Here is a 12,522-nt window from a genome sequence, read left to right on the forward strand (position 1 = left end):
ATTGAGAAATGATTGGCCTGTTTTATTGATAAAAGGGGTGCAAGAGTTGGGTGGAAAACTACAAGAAAAAAGTGTTAAAGCACAGATAATAGCTGAGAGATAAAGTGAGTGTTGTCTAGTCTGTAATGCTATGCTATACCATTAGAACTTTATACATCCCAATCATAGGCCCATATTTATACTTTTTGACGCTAAACTGCGCTAACGCAGTTTAGCGTCAAAAAGTTTTGCGCCGTCTAACGCCATTCTGAAGCGCCATGCGGGCGCCGTATTTATGGAATGGCGTTAGACGGCGCAATCAGACCGGCGCTGCCTGGTTTGCGTGGGAAAAAACCACGTAGACCAGACAGCGCCGGCGTAGGGGGAAAATGGCGCATGGGCGTCTTAAAATGGGGCAAGTCAGGTTACGTCGAAAAAATCGTCTTAACCCGACTTGCGCCATTTTTTAACGACGCCCATCCCCCATCAACATGACTCCTATCATTGTAAAGATAGGAGTCATGCCCCCTTGCCCAATGGCCATGCCCAGGGGACTTCTGTCCCCTGGGCATGGTCATTGGGCATAGTGGCATGTAGGGGGGCACAAATAAGGCCCCCCTATGCCACCAAAATAAAATATAAAAAATAATAAATTATACTTACCTGAACTTACCTGAATGTCCCTGGGGTGGGTCCCTCCATCCTTGGGGGTCCTCCTGGGGTGGGCAAGGGTGGCAGGGGGGGTCCCTGGGGGCATGGGAGGGCACCTGTGGGCTCATTTTGAGCCCACAGGCCCCTTAACGCCTGCCCTGAGCAGGCGTTAAACAGTGGCGCAAATGCGCCGTTTTTAGCCACGCCAACTCCCGGGCGTCTCTTTTGCCCGGGAGTATAAATACCACGTAAAGGCCTGGGAGTCATTTTTTAGACGGGAACGCCTCCCTTGCATATCATTAACGCAAGGAAGGGGTTCACGCTAAAAAATGACGCACATTCCGGGAACTTTGGCGCTATTCGCCTCTAACGCCATAGTATAAATATGGCGTTAGTTGGCGTTAGTTTTGCGTCGAAATTGCGTCAAAAAAAACGACGCAATTTCGGCGCAAACGGAGTATAAATATGGCCCATAGTTTGCAAACTTTACAGTAAGACCACACATGCCCTGGTTCTATATAGAGGATTACTACAGGTAATTCTGTACCCTGCTCAATAAGGGTGGGTACTTATAAGAATGCCTTTGAGTGAAAAAATCCTTAGCCTAAGACAATTTGGCAACTTTAGAAATCTGCTGAAGACCATATGTTGCAGGTGGAATCATAGCGAAAGCTTGGCGAAGTAAGAATGGGAGTGTATAATTTGCATAGGACAGACCCTTTTTCAATCCTATTATTATTCTGCAGTTTCCATGTAGCACTACTAGAGGGCAGCACTTATAAACAAATCCACAGAGAGGCTTTAAAAGTGCTTGCTGAACTACCTCATGTTGGTTTTATAGTGAACCTATACATTGGAGAACTGGAATAACTGAGGGAATGAGTATGGAGAAATTATTGGCCTGTTTGATTGATAAAAGGGGTGCAAGATTTGGAAGAAAATCTACAAGATAAAAGTGTTAAAGCACAGATAACAGCTGAGAGATAAAGTAAGTGTTGTCTAGTCTGTAATGCTATGCTATACCATTACGACTTTATACATCACAGTCATAGTTTGCAAACTTTGCAGTAAGACCACACATGCCCATGTTCTATATAGTGGATTACTACAGGTAATTCTGTACCCTACTAAGTGAGGGTGGGTACTTATAAGAATGCCTTTGAGTGGAAAAATCCTTATCCTAAGACAATTTGGCAACTTTAGAAATCTACTGAAGACCATATGTTGCAGGTGGAATCATATAGAAAGGTTGGCGAAGTAAGCATGGGAGTATATAATTTACATTGGACAGACCCTTTTTCAATCCTATTATTATTCTGCAGTTTCCATGGAGCACTACTAGAGGGCAGCACTTGAACACAAATCCACAGAGAGGCTTTAAAAGTGCTTGCTGAACTACCTCTTGTTGTTTTTTTATGAACCTATAGATTGGAGGAATGGAATGACTGAGGGAATGAGTACTGAGAAACGATTGGCCTATTTTATTGATAAAAGAGGTGCAAGATTTGGAAAAAAATTACAAGATAAAAGTGTTAAAACACAGATAATAGCTGAGAAATAAAATGAGCGTTGTCTAATCTGTAATGCTATGCTATAATATTAGAACTTTATACATCCCAGTCATAGTTTGCAAACTTTACAGTAAGACCACACATGCCCAGGTTCTATATAGAGGATTACTACAGGTAATTCTGTACCCTACTAAGTGAGGGTGGGTACTTATAAGAATGCCTTTGAGTGGAAAAATCCTTATCCTAAGACAATTTGGCAACTTTAGAAATCTGCTGAAGACCATATGTTGCAGGTGGAATCATAGCGAAAGCTTCGCGAAATAACCATGGGAGTGTATAATTTGCATAGGACAGCCCCTTTTTCAATCCTATTATTATTCTGCAGTTTCCATGTAGCACTACTAGAGGGCAGCACTTGAACACAAATCCACAGAGAGGCTTTAAAAGTGCTTGCTGAACTACCTCTTGTTGTTTTTTTATGAACCTATAGATTGGAGAACTGGAACAACTGAGGGAATGAGTATTGAGAAATGATTGGCCTGTTTGATTGATAAAAGGGGTGCAAGATTTGGAAGAAAATCTACAAGATAAAAGTGTTAAAGCACAGATAATAGCTGAGAGATAAAGTAAGTGTTGTCTAGTCTGTAATGCTATGCTATACCATTAGGACTTTATACATCACAATCATAGTTTGCAAACTTTGCAGTAAGACCACACATGCCCATGTTCTATATAGTGGATTACTATAGGTAATTCTGTACCCTACTAAGTGAGGGTGGGTACTTCTAAGAATGCCTTTGAGTGGAAAAATCCTTATCCTAAGACAATTTGGCAACTTTAGAAATCTACTGAAGACCATATGTTGCAGGTGGAATCATATAGAAAGGTTGGCGAAGTAAGCATGGGAGTATATAATTTACATTGGACAGACCCTTTTTCAATCCTATTATTATTCTGCAGTTTCCATGGAGCACTACTAGAGGGCAGCACTTGAACACAAATCCACAGAGAGGCTTTAAAAGTGCTTGCTGAACTACCTCTTGTTGTTTTTTTATGAACCTATAGATTGGAGGAATGGAATGACTGAGGGAATGAGTACTGAGAAACGATTGGCCTATTTTATTGATAAAAAAGCTGCAAGATTTGGAAGAAAAATTACAAGATAAAAGTGTTAAAACACAGATAATAGCTGAGAAATAAAATGAGCGTTGTCTAATCTATAATGCTATGCTATAATATTAGGACTTTATACATCCCAGTTATAGTTTGCAAACTTTACAGTAAGACCACACATGCCCAGGTTCTATATAGAGGATTACTACAGGTAATTCTGTACCCTACTAAGTGAGGGTGGGTACTTTATAAGAATGCCTTTGAGTGGAAAAATCCTTATCCTAAGACAATTTGGCAACTTTAGAAATCTGCTGAAGACCATATGTTGCACGTAGAATCATAGTGAACTCTTGGCATAGTAAGCATGGGAGTATATAATTTGCATAGGACAGACCCTTTTTCAATCCTATTATTTTTCTGCAGTTTCCATGTAGCACTACTAGAGGGCAGCACTTGATCACAAATCCACAGAGAGGCTTTAAAAGTGCTTGCTGAACTACCACTTGTTGTTTTTTTATGAACCTATAGATTGGAGAACTAGAATGACTGAGGGAATGAGTATTGAGAAATGATTGGGCTGTTTTATTGATAAAAGGGGTGCAAGATTTGGAAGGAAAACTACAAGATAAAATTGTTAAAGCACAGACAATAGCTTAGAGATAAAGTGAGGGTTGACTAGTCTGCAATGCTATTCTATACCATTAGAACTTTATACATCCCAGTCATAGTTTGCAAACTTTACAGTAAGACCACACATGCCCAGGTTCTATATAGAGGATTACTACAGGTAATTCTGTACCCTACTAAGTGAGGGTGGGTAATTATAAGAATGCCTTTGAGTGGAAAAATCCTTATCCTAAGACAATTTGGCAACTTTAGAAATCTGCTGAAGACCATATGTTGCAGGTGGAATCAAAGCAAAAGCTTGGCGATGTAAGCATGGGAGTATATAATTTGCATAGGGCAGCCCCTTTTTCAATCCTATTATTATTCTGCAGTTTCCATGTAGCACTACTAGAGAGCAGTACTTGAACACAAATCCACAAAGAGGCTTTAAAAGTGCTTGCTGAACTACCTCTTGTTGGTTTTTTATGAACCTATAGATTGGAGAACTGGAATGACTGAGAGAATGAGTATTGAGAAATGATTGGCCTGTTTTATTTGATAAAAAGAATGCAAGATTTGAAGGAAAACTGAAAGATAAAAGTGTTAAAGCATAGATAATAGCTGAGAGAGAAAAATAGTGTTGTTTAGTCTGTAACGCTATGATCTACCATTAGGACTTTATACATTCCAGTCATATTTTGCAAACATTACAGTAAGACCACACATGCCAAGGTTCTATATAGAGGATTACTACAGGTAATTCTGTACCCTACTAAGTGAGGGTGGGTACTTTATAAGAATGCCTTTGAGTGGAAACATCCTTATCCTAAGACAATTTGGCAACTTTAGAAATCTGCTGAAGACCATATGTTGCAGGTGGAATCATAGCGAAAGCTTGGCGAAGTAAGCATGGGAGTGTATAATTTGCATAGGACAGCCCCTTTTTCAATCCTATTATTATTCTGCAGTTTCCATGTAGCACTACTAGAGGGCAGCACTTGAACACAAATCCACAGAGAGGCTTTAAAAGTGCTTGCTGAACTACCTCTTGTTGGTTTTTTTATGAACCTAAAGATTGGAGGACTGGAACGACTGAGGGAATGAGTATTGAGAAATGATTGGCCTGTTTTATTGATAAAAGGGGTGCAAGATTTGGAAAGAAAACTACAAGAAAAAAGCGTTAAAGCACAGATAATAACTGAGAGATAAAGTGAGTGTTGTCTAGTCCGTAATACTATGCTATACCATTAGAACTTTATACATTCCAGTCATAGTTTGCAAACTTTACATTAAGACCACACATGCTGAGGTTATCTATAGAGGATTACTACAGGTAATTCTGTACCCTGCTAAATAAGGGTGGGTACTTATAAGAATGCTTTTGAGTGGAAAAATCCATAGCCTAAGACAATTTGGCAACTTTAGAAATCTGCTGAAGACCATATGTTGCAGGTGGAATCATAGTGAAAGCTTGGCGTAGTAAGCATGGCGTATATAATTTGCATAGGACAGAACCTTTTTCAATCCTATTATTTTTCTGCAGTTTCCATGTAGCACTACTAGAGGGCAGCACTTGAACACAAATCCACAGAGAGGCTTTAAAAGTGCTTGATGAACTACCTCTTGTTGTTTTTTTATGAACCTATAGATTGGAGAACTGGAATGACTGAGAGAATGAGTATTGAGAAATGATTAGCCTGTTTTATTGATAAAAGGGGTGCAAGATTTGGAAAAAAAACTACAAGATAAAAAGGTTAAAGAACAGATAATAGCTGAGAAATAAAGTGAGTGTTGTCTATCCTATAATGCTATGCTATAATATGAAAACTTTATACATCCCTCTCATAGTTTGCAAATTTTATAGTAAGACTACACATTCCCAGGTTCTATATAGAGGATTACTACAGGTAATTCTGTACCCTGCATAATTAGTGTGGGTACGTATAAGAATACCTTTGAGTGGAAAAAACCTTAGCCTAAGACAATTTGGCAACTTTAGAAATCTGCTGAAGACCATGGCCCGTATTTATACTCCGTTTGCGCCGAATTAGCGTCGTTTTTTTCGACGCAAATTCGGCGCAAAACTAACGCCATATTTATACTTTGGCGTTAGACGCGTCTGACGCCAAAGTAGGGGCAAATAGCGTCATTTTTTTGCATGAACGCCTTCCTTGCGTTAATGAGATGCAAGGAAGGCGTTCCCGTCTAAAAAAATGACGGCGACGCAAATGCGTCGTATTTATACTCCCGGGCAAAAATCACGCCCGGGAGTGGTCGGGTCAAAAAACCCCGCATTTGCACCACTTTTTAACGCCTGGGTCAGGGTAGGCGTTAAGGGGCCTGTGGGCTCAAAATGAGCCCACAGGTGCCCTCCCCTGACCCCAGGGACCCCCCCTGCCACCCTTGCCCACCCCAGGAGGACCCCCAAGGATGGAGGGACCCACCCCAGGGACATTCAGGTAAGTTCAGGTAAGTATAATTTTTTATTTTTTTTTATTTTTTTTGGTGGCATAGGGGGGCCTTATTTGTGCCCCCCTACATGCCACTATGCCCAATGACCATGCCCAGGGGACATAAGTCCCCTGGGCATGGCCATTGGGCAAGGGGGCATGACTCCTGTCTTTACTAAGACAGGAGTCATTTAAATAGCGTCTGTGCGTCGAAAAAAATGGTGCAAATCGGGTTGAGGCGATTTTTTTGCATCAACCTGACTTGCCCCATTTTAAGACGCCCTAACGCCACTTTCCCCCTACGCCGGCGCTGCCTGGTCTACGTGGTTTTTTTCCACGCACACCAGTCAGGGCCGGTCTGCTAGCGCCGGCTAACGCCATTCCATAAATACGGCGCCCGCATGGCGCTTCAGAATGGCGTTAGACGGCGCTAAATTTTTTGACGCTAAACTGCGTTAGCGCAGTTTAGCGTCAAAAAGTATAAATATGGGCCCATATGTTGCAGGTGGAATCATAGCGAAAGCTTGGCGAAGTAAGCATGGGAGTGTATAATTTGCATAGGACAACCCCTTTTTCAATCCTATTATTATTCTGCAGTATCCATGTAGCACTACTAGAAGGCAGCACTTGAACACAAATCCACAGAGAGGATTTAAAAGTGCTTGCTGAACTACCTCTTGTTGGTTTTTTATGAACCTTTAGATTGGAGGACTGGAATGACTGAGAGAATGAGTATTGTCAAATGATTGGCCTGTTTTATTGATAAAAGGGGTGCAAGATTTGGAAGAAAAACTACAAGATAAAAGTGTTAAATCATAGCTAATAGCTGAGAAATAAAGTGAGAGCTGTCTAGTCTACAATGCTATGCTATGCTATACCATTAGGACTTTACACATCCCAACCATATCTTGCAAATTTTACCGTAAGTCCACACATGCCCAAGTTCTATATACAGGATTAGTACAGGTAATTCTGTACCCTACTAAGTGAGGGTGGGTACTTATAAGAATGCCTTTGAGTGGAAAAATCCTTATCCTAAGACAATTTGGCAACTTTAGAAATCTGCTGAAGACCATATGTTGCAGGTGAAATCATAGTGAACTCTTGGCGTAGTAAGCATGGGAGTATATAATTTGCATAGGACAGACCCTTTTTCAATCCTATTATTTTTCTGCAGTTTCCATGTAGCACTACTAGAGGGCAGCACTTGATCACAAATCCACAGAGAGGCTTTAAAAGTGCTTGCTGACCTACCTCTTGTTGGTTTTTTAAGAACCTATAAATTGGAGGACTGGAATGACTGAGGAAATGAGTATTGATAAATGATTGGCCTGTTTTATCGATAAAAGGGGTACAAGATTTGGAAAGGAAACTACAAGATAAAATTGTTAAAGCACAAATAATAGCTGAGAGATAAAGTGAGGATTGTCTAGTCTGTAATACTATTCTATACCATTAGGACTTTATACATCGCAGTCATAGTTTGCAAACTTTACAGTAAAACCACACATGCGCAGATTTTATATAGAGGATTACTACAGGTAATTCTGTACCCTACTAAGTGAGGGTGGGTACTTATAAGAATGCCTTTGAGTGGAAAAATCCTTATCCTAAGACAATTTGGCAACTTTAGAAATCTGCTGAAGACCATATGTTGCAGGTGGAATCATAGCAAAAGCTTGGCGAAGTAAGCATGGGAGTTTATAATTTGCATAGGACAGCCCCTTTTTCAATCCTATTATTATTCTGCAGTTTCCATGTAGCACTACTAGAGGGCAGCACTTGAACACAAATCCATAGAGAGGCTTTAAAAGTGATTGCTGAACTACCTCTTGTTGTTTTTTTTATGAACCTATAGATTGGAGGACTGGAACGACTGAGGGAATAAGTATTGAGAAATAATTGGCCTGTTTTATTGATAAAAAGGGTGCAAGATTTGGAAAAAAAACTACAAGAAAAAAGCGTTAAAGCACAAATAATAGCTGAGAGATAAAGTGAGTGTTGTCTAGTCTGTAATGCTATGCTATGCTATACCATTAGGACTTTATACATCCAAGTCATAGTTTGCAAACTTTGCAGTATGACCACACATGCCCAGGTTCTATATAGAGGATTACTACAGGTAATTCTGTACCCTACTAAGTGAGGGTGGGTACTTATAAGAATGCCTTTGAGTGGAAAAATCCTTATCCTAAGACAATTTGGCAACTTTAAGAAATCTGCTGAAGACCATAAGTTGTAGGTGGAATCATAGCGAAAGCTTGGCGAAGTAATCATGGGAGTATATAATTTGCATAGGACAGCCCCTTTTTCAATCCTGTTATTATTCTGCAGTTTCCATGTAGCACTACTAGAGGGCAGCACTTGAACACAAATCCACAGAGAGGCTTTAAAAGTGCTTGCTGAACTACCTCTTGTTGGTTTTCTATGAACCTATAGATTGGAGGACAGAAATGACTGAGGGAATAAGTATTGAGAAATGATTAGCCTACTTTATTGATATAAGGGGTGCAAGATTTGGAAAGAAAACTACAAGATAAAAGTGTTAAAGCACAGATAAGAACTGAGAGATAAAAGGAGTGTTGTCTACTCTGAAATGCTATGCTATACTATTAAGACTGTATACATCACAGTCATAGCTTGCAAACTTTACAGTAAGACCACACATGCCCAGGCTCCATATAGAGGATTACTACAGGTAATTCTATACCTTGCTAAATTAGGGTCGGTACTTATAAGAATGCCTTTGAGTTGAAAAATCCTTAGCCTAAGAGAATTTGGCAACTTTAGAAATCTGCTGAAGACCATATGTTGCAGATAGAATCATAGCGAAAGCTTGGCGAAGTAAGCATGGGAGTATATAATTTGCATAGGACAGCTCTTTTTTCAATCCTATTATTATTCTACAGTTTCCATGTAGCACTACTAGAGAGCAGCACTTGAACACAAATCCATAGAGAGGCTTTAAAAGTGATTGCTGAACTACCTCTTGTTGTTTTTTTAATGAACCTATAGATTGGAGGACTGGAACGACTGAGAGAATAAGTATTGAGAAATAATTAGCCTCTTTTATTGATAAAAAGGATGCAAGATTTGGAAAAAAAAAACTACAAGAAAAAAGCGTTAAAACACAAATAACAGCTGAGAGATAAAGTGAGTGTTGTCTAGTCTGTAATAGTATGCTATACCATTAGGACTTTATACATCCAAGTCATAGTTTGCAAAATTTGCAGTATGACCACACATGCCCAGGTTCTATATAGAGGATTACTACAGGTAATTCTGTACCCTACTAAGTGAGGGTGGGTACTTATAAGAATGCCTTTGAGTGGAAAAATCCTTATCCTAAGACAATTTGGCAACTTTAGAAATCTGCTGAAGACCATATGTTGCAGGTGAAATCATAGTGAACTCTTGGCGTAGTAAGCATGGGAGTATATAATTTGCATAGGACAGACCCTTTTTCAATCCTATTATTTTTCTGCAGTTTCCATGTAGCACTACTAGAGGGCAGCACTTGATCACAAATCCACAGAGAGGCTTTAAAAGTGCTTGCTGAACTACCTCTTGTTGGTTTTTTAAGAACCTATAAATTGGAGGACTGGAATGACTGAGGGAATGAGTATTGATAAATGATTAGCCTGTTTTATCGATAAAAGGGGTACAAGATTTGGAAGGGAAACTACAAGATAAAATTGTTAAAGCACAAATAATAGGTGAGAGATAAAGTGAGGATTGTCTAGTCTGTAATACTATTCTATACCATTAGGACTTTATACATCGCAGTCATAGTTTGCAAACTTTACAGTAAGACCACACGTGCAGATTTTATATAGAGGATTACTACAGGTAATTCTGTACCCTACTAAGTGAGGGTGGGTACTTATAAGAATGCCTTTGAGTGGAAAAATCCTTATCCTAAGACAATTTGGCAACTTTAGAAATCTGCTGAAGACCATATGTTGCAGGTGGAATCATAGCAAAAGCTTGGCGAAGTAAGCATGGGAGTGTATAATTTGCATAGGACAGCCCCTTTTTCAATCCTATTATTATTCTGCAGTTTCCATGTAGCACTACTAGAGGGCAGCACTTGAACACAAATCCATAGAGAGGCTTTAAAAGTGATTGCTGAACTACCTCTTGTTGTTTTTTTTATGAACCTATAGATTGGAGGACTGGAACGACTGAGGGAATAAGTATTGAGAAATAATTGGCCTGTTTTATTGATAAAAAGGGTGCAAGATTTGGAAAAAAAACTACAAGAAAAAAGCGTTAAAGCACAAATAATAGCTGAGAGATAAAGTGAGTGTTGTCTAGTCTGTAATGCTATGCTATACCATTAGGACTTTATACATCCAAGTCATAGTTTGCAAACTTTGCAGTATGACCACACATGACCAGGTTCTATATAGAGGATTACTACAGGTAATTCTGTACCCTACTAAGTGAGGGTGGGTACTTATAAGAATGCCTTTGAGTGGAAAAATCCTTATCCTAAGACAATTTGACAACTTTAAGAAATCTGCTGAAGACCATAAGTTGTAGGTGGAATCATAGCGAAAGCTTGGCGAAGTAATCATGGGAGTATATAATTTGCATAGGACAGCCCCTTTTTCAATCCTATTATTATTCTGCAGTTTCCATGTAGCACTACTAGAGGGCAGCACTTGAACACAAATCCACAGAGAGGCTTTAAAAGTGCTTGCTGAACTACCTCTTGTTGGTTTTCTATGAACCTATAGATTGGAGGACAGGAATGACTGAGGGAATAAGTATTGAGAAATGATTAGCCTACTTTATTGATATAAGGGGTGCAAGATTTGGAAAGAAAACTACAAGATAAAAGTGTTAAAGCACAGATAAAAACTGAGAGATAAAAGGAGTGTTGTCTACTCTGAAATGCTATGCTATACTATTAAGACTGTATACATCACAGTCATAGCTTGCAAACTTTACAGTAAGACCACACATGCCCAGGTTCCATATAGAGGATTACTACAGGTAATTCTATACCCTGCTAAATTAGGGTCTGTACTTATAAGAATGCCTTTGAGTTGAAAAATCCTTAGCCTAAGAGAATTTGGCAACTTTAGAAATCTGCTGAAGACCATATGTTGCAGATAGAATCATAGCGAAAGCTTGGCGAAGTAAGCATGGGAGTATATAATTTGCATAGGACAGCTCTTTTTTCAATCCTATTATTATTCTACAGTTTCCATGTAGCACTACTAGAGGGCAGCACTTGAACACAAATCCACAGAGAGGCTTTAAAAGTGCATGCTGAACTACCTCTTGCTGGTTTTTTATGAACCTATAGATTGGAGAACTGGAATGACTAAAGTAATTAGCATTGAGAAATGATTGGCCTGTTTTATTGATAAACGGGGAGCAAGATTTGGAAAGAAAACTACAAAACAAAAGTGCTAAAGCACAGATAATAGCTGAGATATAAAGTGAGCGTTGTCTAGTCTGTAATGCTATGCTATACCATTAGAACTGTATACATCACAATCATAGCTTGCAAACTTTACAGTAAAACCACACATGCCCAGGTTCTATATAGAGGATTACTACAGGTAATTCTATACCCTGCTAAATTAGGGTCGGTACTTATAAGAATGCCTTTGAGTTGAAAAATCCTTAGCCTAAGACAATTTGGCAACTTTAGAAATCTGCTGAAGACCATATGTTGCAGGTGGAATCATAGCGAAAGTTTGGCGAAGTAAGCGTGGCAGTATATAATTTGCATAGGACAGCCCCTTTTTCAATTGTATTATTATTCTGCAGTTTCCATGTAGCAATACTAGAGGGCAGCACTTGAAAACAAATCCACAGAGAGGCTTTAAAAGTGCTTGCGGAACTACCTCTTGTTGGTTTTTTATGAACCTAAAGATTGGAGGACTGGAATGGCTGAGAGAATGAGTATTAAGAAATGATTGGCCTGTTTTATTGATAAAAGGGGTGCATGATTTGAAAGGAAAACTACAAGATAAAAGTGTTAAAGTACAGATAATAGCTAAGAGATAAAGTTTGTGCTGTCTATTCCGTAATGCTATGCCATACCATTAGAACTTTATACATCCCAGTCATAGTTTGCAAACTTTACAGTAAGACCACACATACCCATGTTCTATGTAGAGGATTACTACAGGTAATTCTGTACCCTACTAAGTGAGGGTGGGTACTTATAAGAATGCCTTTGAGTGGAAAAA

Source organism: Pleurodeles waltl, chromosome 4_2, assembly GCF_031143425.1.
Source record: "Pleurodeles waltl isolate 20211129_DDA chromosome 4_2, aPleWal1.hap1.20221129, whole genome shotgun sequence".
Taxonomy (NCBI): Eukaryota; Metazoa; Chordata; class Amphibia; order Caudata; family Salamandridae; genus Pleurodeles; species Pleurodeles waltl.